Raw genomic sequence first — 14,983 nt, forward strand, 5'->3', positions numbered from 1 at the left:
ACTGTGGTGTGACCCAGAGAATGGGAAGAAAACCTCAGGCTTTTTGGTTCATACATATACACAAAAGGAAAATGTCCACACAGGAGATTATTAATTCATTGTTCAATTAAGTTATGATCTCTAAAATTATCACAATATTTGGCTCGGAGGAAGGCAGCACTGAATAGCTTGTTACACGTAATGTGTGAATAATGTAACTTTATTACTTTTCCTGCTCGTAAGTAATTGTGACTGACACATTGGCAATAACACAGATTGCCTTCTTACCCTCCCCTCTCCCTACTCTCAGCACGGAGCGTTTACTTTCTCGTCTCTATTCTTTTCTTGCTCACCCTCCTCCCTGCCACAAGCCTCCTTCCCTGTGCAGCTGCTTTTCTGTCCTGCCCAAGAGCAGCCCTGGGGAGGGGGCAATTGAGTGAGGGACTGTGAATACCAGAAAACATGGGTGAGCAGCATGTCTGCACCTCCCACCCGACCTGATGGGAATCCTGTAAAGCCTGCCTGAACTCTTGTTCACATCATTGCTGCATACTCTCCCTCGCCCTCCATTTCTTCCAAGTCCTGACATGTCTGCTCAGGCAGACCAGCTGCAGCTCAGATGTCCACTCCATGACAGGTATGAGCTGACCTGGGTATGCATTCTCTGCAGGGAGACAATTACTGTTGCTGTGTGTGACAGGGTTGATATATCCTGCTGAAGGTAGGCGTCTCTGTGTTTCCTTATTTTGTAATCCTTTCAAGCCTTCTGAATCCAGCCTCTGTCTCCAGTTGTCCAGTTCTGGACAAGCCTGCTACGGAACCCCTCATTTCTATCCCCAGTTGGTCTAGGCACTGAGGCTACAGAGCGCTGTAAGGGCTGTTGTCAGCACCTTGAACAGCCCCTACCCCACCCTTCCTTCCTTTCTTCCTTCCTTTCTCTCTTTCTCTCCCTCCCTCCTTTCTTTCTTTCTCTTTCTTTCTTTCTTTCTTTCTTTCTTTCTTTCTTTCTTTCTTTCTTTCTTTCTTTCTTTCTTTCTTTCTCTCTCTCTCTCTCTCTCTTTCTCTCTCTCTCTTTCTTTCTTTCTTTCTTTCTTTCTTTCTTTCTTTCTTTCTTTCTTTCTTTCTTTCTTTCTTTCTTTCTCCCTTTCCTTCCCTTTCCCTTTCCCTTTCCCTTTCCCTTCCCTTCCCTTCCCTTCCCTTTCTCTCTCTCTCTCTCTCCACAAGCCACTGCATATAGGCCACTGCTGTAACAAGTATACTAATGTCTCCTCAACAGTTTTTATCTCCCAGTGCCCAGACACTTGGAGTCTAAACTAAAAACAACAACAACAACAACAACAAACAAAACAAAACAAAACAAAAAAACATCAGGCGCGGTAGCTCACGCCTGTAATCCCAGCACTTTGGGAGGTCGAGGTGGGTGGATCACTTGAGGTCAGGAGTTCAAGACCAGCCTGGTCAATATGGTGAAACCCCTTCTTTACTAAAAATACAAAAATTAGCCGGGTGTGGTGGTGCACGCTTGTAGTCCCAGCTACTTGGGAGGCTGAGGCAGGAGAATCTCTTGAACCCGGGAGGCAGAGGTCGCTCTATCACTACTGCACTGAATTCAGCCTGGGCAATAGAGTGAGACCCTGTCTAAAAAAATAAATAGACCTAAAAAAATCATTCTCTGTTAAAATCTAGTTTAAGCTCTGCCATGGTTTGGGTATGGTGTGTTTGGCCATGGCAAGTCCCAAGTCTCTTGTTAAAATCTGATTCCCCAACACACACCGGGGCCTGTTGGGGAGTGGGGGTGAGGGGAGGGAACGTAGAGGATGGGTCAACAAGTGCAGCAAACCACCATGGCACACATATCCCTATGGAACAATCCTGCACATCTGCACATGTATCTCGTTTTTAGAAGAAATAGAGAAACAAACAAAAAAAATTCCTAGTGTTAGAGGTGGGGGCTGGTGGGAGGTGTTTGGGTTGTCGGGGGATCTGTCATGAATGGCTTGATGTCACTCTCCTGGGAGTGAGTGTGTGAATTCCCATTCTTAGTTCCCACAAGAACTGGTTGTTGGAAAGAGCCTGGCACCTCACTGCCCCCCACTTCCTCTCTTGCTTTGTGATCTGCACATGCCAGTTCCATTTTCCCTTCTGCCATGAGTGGAAGACTCCTGAAGCCCTCACCAAAAGAAAATGCTGGCACAACGTTTCTTGCACACCCTACGTAACCATGAGCCAAATAGATGTCTTTTCTTTACTAATTACCCAGCCTCCAGTATTCCTTTATAGCAATGCAAAGGAACTAAGAAAAACACTGTCTTGTGTTCCTTTTCCATCATCCATCAGCGTGTGTTTTTGTACCAGCAAGTATGTTTATTTAGGCAGAACCACAGGTGCTGGCAATGTATCTACAGTGTAGACATGAAAAGAACAGGAACAGCATAAGGAATAGAGATTTTGTTCACATAGTTTAGTCATGTTCCCACCGAAATGTCCCTCTTCATACACCATTTCTTACTTCCTTCCACCTCTTCAGAAAGTAGAACCTACTCCACATGAATGAGACCTGAGTGCACCGGGGCATCCTTCCCTCTTGCTCTGGGGGTCAGGTTTGGTAATCTGGCTTAGCTTCCTCCAAAGCTTCCGCTGGAAGGGAGCATGTTCTCTTTTTCTGGGTTGATCCAGTGCCGAAGGCCAATTTACATGCAGACTGGGCGTGTTGCCTGTATCGCTCTGTTCACCGGTACCGAAGGCTCTGAGTAGGGTGGAATCAGACCCTACTCTACTTTCCCTGAACAGTGAGAGCAGCAAGAGCTAACCGCTGAGCATCTACTTTGTGCCAGACCCTATAACATGCACTTTCCGTGAATGATTTCATGCGGTCTTCACAATAATTGAATGTGGAAAACGCCATCGTTCCCTGCATCGTACCTCTGGCAAGTGACAGAGTTAGAAGACTGTGCTCTTCACAATACCATAGTTTTCAGTCCCCAGGCTAACATCTACCCTCTCTCCTGGTGCCTGGGACCCTTCTGGACCTGATCGAGGTGCCGTAGCTAATAGACTCGGAACAAGTCTCTGTGGAGTTAGGTGGAGGCACCACTCGGGCTGGGGAGGCTGGGAGGGGCTTTGCAGAGGAAATGAAGCTTGATTTTTGGCTCCTCAGGGTTTAAGGTTTGCCTTTTTTCTCAAAAAAGTCTCAGAGGGAACCAGGTCCCTTGTACCTGCTGTGTGCACCTGGCAAAGAGTGCATTGGGTGGAATGCAGTCCTCTCTCAACAAGCCCTCCTTGCACTCTTTCCCCCTAACCTAGAATACTTGCTCCCTGCTCAGTAAAGAATCAGATTCCCCCAAATATCCATCCTCGGTCATAAGCTATAGGTCTGGGCCCTCTCGGCAGCCCTTGCTGGTGCTCTTTCCACTAAGCCTCACTGCTTCTCCTGTCTCCAAGGGGGCTGACTGCATTAGAGAAGTATGGGGGGAGGGAATATGCACCCAGGGAAGAAAGCCGCACAGCACTTCTCACAGCCCTGGTCTACAGTTGCTCCACTCAGCAAATAGGGACAGTTCCAGCTTCTGGGCTCTTCTTGCCCCTAAACTTCTCCTCGACCAGGAGTAATGCTAGTCTAAGAATGAGCATGAAGAATACTTTTTCTTTTAAGAATTGACCTTTTGCTCAATGAGCAGAATTGAACCTTGAACCCAACAAAAGGGTCTGCAGTGAGGTGGGGCTGGACAGTTCCACCTCTAGGCAGGCACAGCAAGTGTGGGCATTGCTTCCTGCAGAAGGGCTTCCCTTCTAAATCCACTCATGGGGGGTGCCAGGTGCTTCCCTCCAAGGCAGACGATAGCCCCTCCCAGTCCAGAGCAAATCATAGTCTCCATGTTTTTCCTCCCTGGTCCCGCATAGGTGAGTGATATATGCAGAGGTTTGACCTCAGGGTTATGTTATGGGTTGGAGGGAGCAGAGAAGCTTCCTCATTAAAAGGGCTGAGCTGGTTGGCTGGCTCCAAGGCCTCAGCACCTCTGGGCTTCCGAGCCATGGGAGAGTTGGGCAGAAGGCTGAATGGTGGCTGATGGCCTGGAGGAGGAGATAGGGAGGGAGGAGAAGGCTGGATGCTAGGTTCCCATTGTACACCCCCAGCAACTAGCCTCACTGGCAGCCCAGAGTAACCAGAGATCTCGGGCCACAAGTCAGACAGACTTAGACAGAGATGTGGCTTTGACGCCAACTTGATATCTGCTCAAGTCATCAAAGCTCTTGGGGCCTCAACTTCCTCATCTGTGAAATGGGCCTGGGAATACCTGCTCTACCTATCTGAAGAATTGTTGTGGTAATCTGAAGAGGCGATGGATATAAAAATACCAGGTAAAAGGCAGAGTGTGTTCCAGGAATGAGACACCCTGTCCTTTTCCCTCAAGAAGTCCTCTATGTTTCTCACTCCCAGTATGAAAATAACAAATCATTCTAGGTTATTTTTGGGTCATGGGAGGGGCCAGCAGGCCTACAGGTAGTGGGAGGGATCAGTGGAGGAAGTGATGTGATTCCTGTAAGACTTGGATGCCCCTGAGTCAAAGTCTGCTCTGAAGAGCATCCCCCTTAGAGTGACAGACATGGGGCTACATCACAACTCTGCTACTTACTATTTTTAGGACCTTGGGGAAGTCATATAGAATTTTGAATTTTAGTTCCTTCATTTGTAAAAATGGGAAGGGTAATAGCACTGTCCTTAGAATTATAATATAATGGATACTTACGGCATACCCAGGTTGTGGCAGGTGCTAAGCATTCAATCATTGTGGACCATTATTGTCATTTTCTTCTTGAGCTAGTTGTCTTTGCTTACTACAGAGGAAATACCCATTCAAAGAACTGGGAGGATAAAATCAAGAGACTTGTAAGCAGCACCTGCCATTTAACAGATGCCCTGTAAGTGAGTGCCTTCCTCTTTCTCTCTTCTGGCACTTGTTCTGTTGAGAGTCTGTGATGCCCAAACCTTGGAATTAACCCTGATGGAAAAAGGGCATAAAGCCATTGGTTTATGTGGCAGCTCTGCCTTCGTGTTGGGCTCACATTACAGAGATTTGAGGGTCTGCCCCTCATCCTGCCTCCCAGATCTCGCTGCTCTCTGAGTCTTGCCTTAGCCTCCTGTCTTTTCTGCTGCCCTCCTGGACCCAGCTTTACTGCCTGCTGTGCTGCCAGCACCCTTTCCTGTGTCTTGGTATCTGCCTGAGACCTTTGTTTTGCTGGTTACGGTCTTGGCCTGAGGGGGTAAGCTAGGCCCTTTGCACCACCTCAGAACAGCAGGAGATGCAGCAATAATGCCAACTAGGAGTCTGGATGATCTGGACTTGAATTTGAATCCTGGTTTAACCACTTACTGTGTAGCCTTAGGCAAGGCACTTAATGATATTGCGTGTCATTATCACATCATGACGATGAAGGTAACACCTACATCATGGCATTACTGGAGGATGAAAAGAGATGACCGAGGGATAAAAAGAAGATGTGAAAGTCCCTAGGAGGGTAGGCACTTAATGATACTAGTCTACCTCCTTCCTTCTCACTCCTCTGGTCTTACTGCCTGCTTGGGTGGGGGCGTAGAGATCAGGCTGGTGAGTTCCCTCCTCTGCAGGAGGACTCAGCCCCTACTCCCCTACTCTGTTACTGCCATTGCCTCATCTTACTCTGGAAACCTAGACCAAAGTAGGTTTTTTAGCTGGACTTATTTTTGGAGGTGGAGAATGGAGCTTCCTCACTGGTATGCTGAGTTTTGATTTCCATATGGGCTGATTTCAGAGTAACTGGGAAAATTCAGTAATTAGCAGTAGCAGCATTAGTGAATCATGTTGTAATCATCCTCTTCTCACTGCTTCCCTCTTCTGCATGTTCCAAATGCTATTACCGACACTGCCTTGCCCTCCACTGGCGCTTGGCCTCGTGTTCCCACTGCAGACATTGTGCTTCCTGCTTAGCACTACGGGTCAGCCTCTGGGCGTGCTCCTCCTTCCCAGCTCCAGCCTCCTGCCCAAGCCTCTGCCTATGTGTCCAGAACGCTGGTGGGCATACTTAGCTAGCTTGTCCTCTTGCAAATTCAACCTACAGGTTTATTTCAATTCAAAGAAAAAAATGACTCATCTAAATCCTGATAAAAACACGGCTGGTGCCGTCTGGGCCGATGAAATCTACTTGGAGAATGGAGAACCTAAGAGAACCTTTTCTCTCTAAGTCTGGATATCTCTGCAGATGGTCACTTAAAAAAAGATAAAAATGCAGAGGAGGGTTTTCCTTAGCAAAAACTAATAATCAGTGGCTCCATCCATTTATCCATCTATCTGTCTAGTAAACATGCAATGTCTACAATGTGCCAAGCCTAGCGCTGGGCTTTGAGGACATACACATGATAGCTGAGAAGACCAGCAAGTAAATTGATGACCCCTGTACAGTGGAAAACCTGCCAAGAGCACAGTGGGAGCATGAGTGAGTGAGCAGAAGGGGCAGCTTCCCTGAGAAGGAAACGCTTAAAAGATTGAGGAATGGAGAGAATTCAGCTTTGCAGAGTTTGCTTTCATTGGTATGTGTGTGGAACTAAGGATCAACAAACGGAAACCTGTAAAATCTATACTTACTCAAATTTTTGTAGAGCATTGTAATGTGCTGGGGATGGGAAGCTCAGAAGAGGAATAATAATGGGCTTTGCTTTGGGGTTTAGCACTGACTTCTTAGAATTTGAGAATTTAGAACATTTAAGTAATCCCATTTCCTCTTGACAGAATTTTCCTAAAACATGCCAGAGAGATGGGAATAGAAACACCTTGCTTGTTCTTAAAGAATCTAAAGCTCCACAGTGTTCCTGTTTCATTCCATCATCTCCTGTTGTTGGAAAAACGTACTTGTCTGTCCTCTGGCTGCAACTAAAGTCAGTCCTCTCCTTAGGGCACTCAGGAACACTTGATGTTTCATCAGCCTTCTGGCTGAACTAAACCCAAGAGTTGTTCTATATTCTACACTGAGTCCGGCCTAGTCTCACAGAATCTGTATGAGACGTAGAAATAATTACTGCATCAATGTGGGGCAATATTAACAAAAAGCGGAAGCACTCAGATGAAGAGGCAGCTGTTTTGCCTTAGGCGGGCTGGGGTAGGGTAGCCCCATAGTCCACGGATAATTCTCCCTCCTTCTCTTTCCCTCACTTATCCTATATGTTCACATCACTGCAGTTATTTGGTGGGCAGTTGTAGTCTTAGATCAGCTTTGGTGAACGGGAACCCAGCCTGAGGGCTTGGAATTCATTTAGTGAAGGAACCTTGGTGAGCAGGTTGCTGCTGTGGAGGGACCACTATGTGAAAGGACTTTAGTCTTCAAGAGCCACCTAATGACCCCAAGCATCACCCTGTCTCCCCATGGCTTAATTACCTATTTCCTTTTCTAGATGATGTAAGCTCTATTTCGCTTACCACTGCATCCATGGGGGCTGGACAGTACAGTTTAATGAATTTTTTAAATTGAATGAATTAAGATTCACAAGTAATTTGAAAGGAATCTCTATTTATCCCGTTGGTGTTTCTCAGTCCTGAGCTGCATTGCCAAAGTTTCCAGTTTCTTCATGACTTGGCCAGTCCCCAATTGTCTCAAAGCCCAGTTAAGAGAAACACTTCAGTGCTAATAGATCTGGAAACTTAAGCTCTGGAGGGCCACCTGTCAGATGAGATTTGCCTTCAAAGGCCACTGGCTCTGACCTTTCGATAACATTAAAAAAAAAGAAACCTTACATATTGACTGAATCAGGCCTGTCTCCAGTGAAGATCTAGGCAGCTATTTGTATTTCTGTTTGGATTTTTGGGTCCTTTTCTTTTTGTACTTCTGGGTAAGGATAAAGGAAAAATGTTCCTTTGCTTGACAAAACCTCATTTAAAAGTTGTTTGTATATATTTTTTAATGGAACCCAATCCCTTAAGCCTTTAAAAGCAACCTCTACTGAGCTCGATAAACCATTTCCAATGTGGCAGCTTCTAATCCAGGAGAGTTAAGAAGGCAGATGCTAACCAACCACCAATTGCATCCCAGGACAGTTGCTGGAAGTCTCAAGGCTCTGCAAGCTGAAGATGAGATCGGCTAATCCTGACTCTATTCTTTCATCTGCTCTGTTAGCTGGCCCTACTTGTACAATTAATATTCTCCCTGGTGTTGATTTTGTTCAAATATATTGGGCCCATCAATCACCCACTTTCCAACTCATCTGTCTGCATCAGTCAATTACAAAGTTATTTTTGAACCACTAGGATTCTTGTGAGATAGACACAAGAAGGAGCTAAACTCATTTCAGGTTTGACCTCTGTGGCTGGGATCTGAGAAGGCTTAGTTTGCTTACACTTCATGGCCATCCAATCCAATCTGGCTTGTAGAATAGAAAGGCCACTTGCTTAATTGGGAACACTTTAATATAGATATCCATTAACTTATGCTAAATTACAGTAAAACATCTATGGAAGAACTTGATGTGACATCTGCATGAATACTAAATAACTTCATTACAATCAGTACTGTGACAATGAATATGAAATGAACGTGCCCAGAGAAGACAATTAATCTCCCACCTTCCCAAGCCAGCAATGTTTTATTTTACCCTGCATTGTACTAAAAAAATAAGGTATAGAAGCTCTATGATTTTTCTGTCTATCTCACTCACCCTTCAGCTGGTGAGTGGACCCCGAGAGCTCCTGTCATTTGTAGAGTGGAGACTGACCCACCCTGAGGAATAGCCATGGGCAGTGGGTATGTGGGGCTCCTGGGGTCCCACTTTGGTTTGGGAAAGGAAGCTGTCAAGACTACCTGAACACAACACACACACAGACGCGTGCGCACACACACACACACGCACGCACACACACAAAATTAAAAGACGTCCTCATCCGGAACTAGCAAACAGACTGTCAGTTCAGATTAGCAACAACAAAAGCATTCCAATCTGTTCCCTGCATATATTACATGCATAGATCTGAGAGAAGAATTTGGCCTCTGAATTAAGTCAACTTTTTCCTTCTGGGCTGCTTGTACCTGAAATGTGTGGTGAAGAGCGTCCAGCAGTCAGATGAATACACCTCATAGCACTTAGTCTGAACCTTACAGCATGGTCTTAAAGAGACGCCCTCTCATATTACTTGCTGCTATTTCACATGGGTTCTTTCTGAATCCAGGAAGAACCATGGGACCCTTGGGTTGAAGACTATGCCTAACTCTGTATGAGGGTCACTCAGAATGGAGGCATGCATGAAAGAACATTCCTGGGTTCTCCATTCTAGTCATTTCCCTCCTATGTCACTGACTTATTGCTGGCATCTCCTCTCCTTTACCTTCATATTGGAGTCCTTAGATCTCTTCTCAGTCTTATGGCTTTAAACATCAACTCTACTCTGATGTCTCTCAATTTTGTATCCACAGCCTAGACCACCCCTTAAATTCTGGACTCATCTATCCAATTGCCTAGTCATCCCCTCCACTTGCATGTGTAACAGGAATCTCAAATTTCACATGCTCTGAAAAGAACTCCTGATCTTCTCCCACAGGTCTGCCCCTCTCACGGTCTTCTTCATCTTTGAAGAAGATGATAAACTTGTCAGTGGCAATTTTATCCTTCCAGTTACTCAGACCAGGAAACTTGGAGTGAGTGATCCTAGACTCCTCTCTTCCTTTCACACCCACATCCAATCTGTGAATATAGCCTGTTGTCTCAAAATATATTATAAACCAACCACCTCTCACCACTTCCTCTGCTACTTTCTTGGCCCAAATCTCACCACTTGTTGCTCAGATGGTTGTTACAGTCAGGGTTCTGGGTTTAGCAGGGTCTCTACTCCAGGCCTAATCTCTGAAGAGCCTCTTGGTGGTCACAAAGCTACTTGCCACTCTCATCAGATCAGGGTGCAGAGTGTCATGAGGAGTTTTACAGATTCTGGCTACAAAGACCTGAGGTAAAAAGATACCTTTGATGTTAGTAACAACAGAAAGTGAGAAAATTGCTATTACCACCTAGACTGTAAGCAAATAACATTCTGGCCAGTGGGATATGTCTCACCAATACATTTACAGGTCGCAGACATCTATGACACCAGCCTCTTGGCTTCTTATGGGGATAGTGGCTGCATCATGTCCCACTGTATCCTTGCAGCTGACTCCATTTCCCTATTACATAACACAAGTCTTTCTCCCTCTCTCTTTGTATCCAGAGGCTCCAGCATATTTACATAGCATAATCAATGCTATGTAAATACACAATTATATATGAATTCATAGCATATGTGAGAACTCAGAGTAAATCCAATTCCATCTAGAACCATGTAATACTCACTGAGGTTCCCATCACAGTCCCCTTGCTTACATGTGTACATCCTCAACTTTCACTCTTTCTCAGGTCAGGAGAGTGTCAATTCTGCAACTTCAAGTGGCAGTTAGGGAAGGATCCTCTCTCCATTATATGAAAAGTAGGTGTCTAGTGGGGAGGAGCTTCCTTCTGAAATGCTCAGAAATGTACCAATGTCCTTGGATGCTGCAGATGGAGCCCAGATCCCAGTGGGCCACTGCTGGGCTGTTCACAGAGAGCCAGAGACCCCTTTGGAAAGGGTGGATCTCCATAACCCATGGGAGGGGAGGGAGCTCCAACAATCTTGTTAGTGTATCAAGTAATAGATTTTTGACAGACGATTTCCTGCCTTCTAGTCCCAACTTCAAAATGCTTCCTGCACTGGTCTCACTGAGGTTGGTGATTAGTTCTCACTTTCCCCTCTTCTGAGACCAGCAAGAGGCTCTGTTTGTGCCAAGTCTCCCTGTAAACACTGTGGTTATGCCCACACTAGGCAATGCCTTCCCGGGAGATAACATTGCATTTACTCCAGGACTCCTACAGGGAACAGGAGGGGAAGAAAATTGCCTCTCTGTGAAAGCACATTACAATGTGGCCTAGCCCAAGCTAGACTCACCAGAAACGTTAACTCTGCCCTGCTCTTTCCATTCCCTACCGCCTTTCCTCTGCCTTTTCCAAGTAAACTCTTACTCTAGGAAATACAGGTTTGCTTTTCTTGGGTGACCACCATCTCCAAGAGAACCTCTGGAAGTAGGCCAAAGAACAAAGAAGAAGCCCCAGAAAGGTCAAGAGCATCTTACAGGAAAGGAAAGTGGTTATGGCAGATTGGAGTTGTAGGAGGTAATGACACAAAAGGGGTAGGCTAGAATCAGAGTCACGTAGGAGCAGTCTTCTGGAGGCAGGGGGATGGATGAAAGAAATGTCTTTATGTCCCTTCCAGGGTTACAATTTTGTATGTGCAAAATTCTTAACTGTACATCCAGTTGAACAAAGTAAACATTTATCAAGCATCTCCTCTGTGTCAGGCTCGAAGTGAGAAATTCAAAGGTGAACCAAACATGGTTCCAGAGTGCAAGATCCTACAAAGTAAAAGGGTAAAAAAAAAAAGGCATTTTGGCTTCCTTTCCTCCCTCCCATCCATCCATCCATCCATCCATCCATCCATCCATCCATACAGCCATCCAATGCAAGGCATATTGTAATAAAGGAGACACAACTCTAGGCAGATGTCATAAGTACTAGAATCAGATTGAAAAACTGACTCTACCACTTACTAACTCTATAATATTGGGCAGAAAATGTAAACATGCATAGCTTCAATTTTCCCATTTCTGTAGCAAGAATGTTAATTATATCTATATCATAGGGTTAACATGGGAATTAAAGAAGATAATGCATATTAAAGTTCTTGGTACATAGCAGATGCTCAGTAAATTAATATTTATTAAACTAATGAATTACAAATAAAGAAAATGTTAGGGAAACACAGAGGGGAGCTCATCAATAGTTGAAGAGATTGGGCTAAAATTTACAGGAAGGATGGAATTTGAGATGATCTTGAAAGGTGAAGAGGATTTTAACATATACAGATGCAAGCTATTTCAGACAAAGGGAAAAAACATGAGTATTGAAGTGGAAAAGAGGAGGTCATGGTTCAGGGAAAGGTGAGTAGTGGGAAATAGGACTGAAGATGTAGGCCGAGGCGATATCATGGCAAATCTTTATCGCTACACTGATGATATGGACTTGATCCTTGGACAAAAGTGCATTAGCAGGGATTCTGGAGCAAGGCATAACTGTGGTTTAGGAAGATCAATGTGGCAACACAATGAGTAGGATTGTACTGAAGATGAATTGGAGATAGGGAGAGGAGTTTGGAGGCAGCAGTAATCTCAGTGAGATTACATGAGGATTTTAACAAAGCTGGTTACAGTAGAAATGGAGGAAATAGAAACAGAGTTGTTAGGAACTGGTGACCAAAAAGATGAAGAGAATGAGGGGAGGGAGAGCAAAGCTGACCCTGAGCATTTAGGGAGAGAGAATAGAGAAGACCATGATGTCAACTCTAGCTCGGGAACACAGAGAAAAGGCAAGAGTTTTTGCAGGAAGGTAAGCTATGTGCTAGATGGAGAGTTAGGGACCTTGTAGGAAACCATGTGCAGATGCTCAGTCTAGCTTGATCTATGTGCCTACATCCAGGCCATGGTCCAGAACTGGATATAAGGAAGTAGCATCAGCCTCATAGGGGTAATGGCTGAAAGTGTGGGGAAGGATGTCATTGAGAAAGGGCTAAAATAACTCTTGGTTTAGGGGACTAGCATGGTAGATTGAAGTAGATCCAGTGAATAGTGGGCTCTGAGTACTGGGGACTGGAAAATCAAGTAGGCAGAAGGACTAAAAGCTGAGTGTTAGTAATAGTAGAGGTAAAATGTGAGGCTTATAGGATTCAGATGGACTGAAGCCACCAAGGGAAGTGGGAAAATAGGAAAGGATGAAAAGACTGAAGACCAAGGGAAGGCCAAAAAGTAGGTCAAGAGGGAGTGAGAAAATGAGTGAGGACAGAGAAGAACTTTGACAATTGGAGCTGAATGTTCACTAGTTTTGAGTTGTGCATTTCAAGATGCAAATGGGGTAGATGCAGGTCACTTGGGGGAAGACTGCTGGGACCTGAGGAGGGCAGAGGCTTGGGAGGGACTGAAGTCACCAAGGATGAAGCTGGTGATGACATGGGTTGGGGGTGGGGGCTGAGAGCCTGGTACTAAAATCCTAGAGGAAGATGGAGTCCTGTCCAGAAAACCAGAAGATGAGGTGAGAAGAATAAAGAGATGGGACAGTGGATGGAAATATTGGGGCAAATTGCTGAAACTGAAGTGGGTCTGGGGAAAACAACATGCAGGATGAATTTATCGATTCCTATTAAATGCCTCAAAGAGTTAAAGTGTTTAAGTTGGAGGGTCAAAGAACATCTATGAAACAAATAATAATCTATAGATGTATAAAGCTAGCAAATATTTTAAGTGCTAAAATGTGTGGTGCTGGTCACATATAGCTTGAGCCTAGTGCCTTTGACCAGCCCTCCTGACAAACAGCAAACGTGCCAAGTTCCATAAGGCACCATTGCAGCCCAGGAGAGCTAAGATCTATGCCCTGGAAGAGGTGAGGACTTGGGATGAACCTTGAGGGAGGGGGTGGGATTGAAGGGGGAGGAGCATTTCAATCAACGGGAGAGTGGATAAATGAGCAGAGGTGAGGTGAACACAGCATATTCTGAAGATATTGCAGGAGGGGTGCAGGCTGGGGGTTATGAAGGAAAAAGCTGGAGGAAGATAGAGTGGGACCAGAAAGTGAAGGGATGCAGACTGACATCATAACAATTCAGAAGCCAATGAAATATCCTCAACTTGATTTCCCTGTGGTTGTGGTCATGGGCCAATTGCAGCATTTAGTTTTTATGTGGACCTCCAGCGTCTTCATGTGTGGTCCTCAAATCCTGAATACTTCTATCCCAGAGCATTTACCACACAGTGCTGCTGGTATGCCAGCCTTTCTCCCTCCACTGTGAGCCATTTGAGGGCAGAGACCAGACCGTCTCCGCAGCCTCTCAGGCTATAGGATACCCTGCATTATGCAGACTGAGAGCTCTAGAAATATTTGTGGCATGAATGAAACAATTCATGAGTAACAGCTGGGCATAAATCAGAATATGCACTTGAACTGGGCTACAGTGTTCCACCAGAGGCCTTCCACATCTAAATGGAAGCATCGCGGCACAAGGTGAAATTCTAGGTTTCTGAAGAAGAAAAGGTAAGAAGGACTCTCAAAGCCTTTGTTAATTAAAAACACACACAGCTCTTCAGGGAACATTTCCCTGCCTCCCATTCTCCCTCATTGCACTGAGCAGCAGATAAGGTAGTGTCTTCACCTATGCTTTGGACCACATTTAATTAAAAGCCTACATTACTGCTTCTTCACACACCTTGTTTTATTTCCTTTCCTTCCTTCCATGCTAAAGAGGGCCAGGGCTAATACTAATGCATATGCTGTTAAACCTTTTTAATTAACTTCAACTTCTCCCAGAGATTTATGTTTAAACAGTAAATTTTTTGTTGATACTCAAATACATAGGCGGCACTCGGAATGATGTACGAGTACTCTTGTCCTCAAAATGATTCTTCATGAGTTACCACCAGAGACGTTTTCATGAGCCTCTTTTATTAAAATAATAATACTCAGCAAGGCAATAATGCTTTACAACCGGCAGCTAATTAACCTACACCACCCCCCAAACAGGTCAGCATTAGCATCTGCAGGTTCGCGATATGATCGCCCAGTGGGTCCCCTTGTACCTTCGAGTCAGCACTGAATCGGTCTGGGTTTGTGCTCCGGCATCTGTGAGTAATGATTTTCATTTAAAACACATCTTTGTTCTTAGACTGTAGCTCAATCTATTATTATCGTTATTTATTTTGTTCTTGTTTAGTGCCTTCCCTGCACTGGGTATCAGTATTTCTGATCTGCAGTTGACCTCTTGAAACAGAATTTAACCATGCCTTGGAAAATCCAATTGATTTAAAACTCTTGTCTAATTGCAAAATCCATTTATTTTTCTGCAACTCTGAATTTGTGCCCCAAGTATTTTTTTTTTTTTTTTTT

General features: G+C 44.8%; 1 protein-coding gene and 1 long non-coding RNA gene across 3 annotated transcripts in view; one reads left to right on the forward strand and one right to left on the reverse strand.

Annotated features, from left to right (window-relative positions):
* The window catches only part of KIRREL3 (kirre like nephrin family adhesion molecule 3), a 572,492-nt gene that overhangs the window by 205,642 nt on the left and 351,867 nt on the right, over window positions 1-14,983 (reverse strand). The gene's annotated exons all lie outside the window — the stretch shown is intronic.
* Window positions 1-14,983, forward strand: part of LOC114672437 (uncharacterized) — a 45,528-nt gene that overhangs the window by 24,104 nt on the left and 6,441 nt on the right. The window lies entirely within an intron of this gene.

Source organism: Macaca mulatta, chromosome 14 (genome assembly GCF_049350105.2).
Source record: "Macaca mulatta isolate MMU2019108-1 chromosome 14, T2T-MMU8v2.0, whole genome shotgun sequence".
NCBI lineage: Eukaryota > Metazoa > Chordata > Mammalia > Primates > Cercopithecidae > Macaca > Macaca mulatta.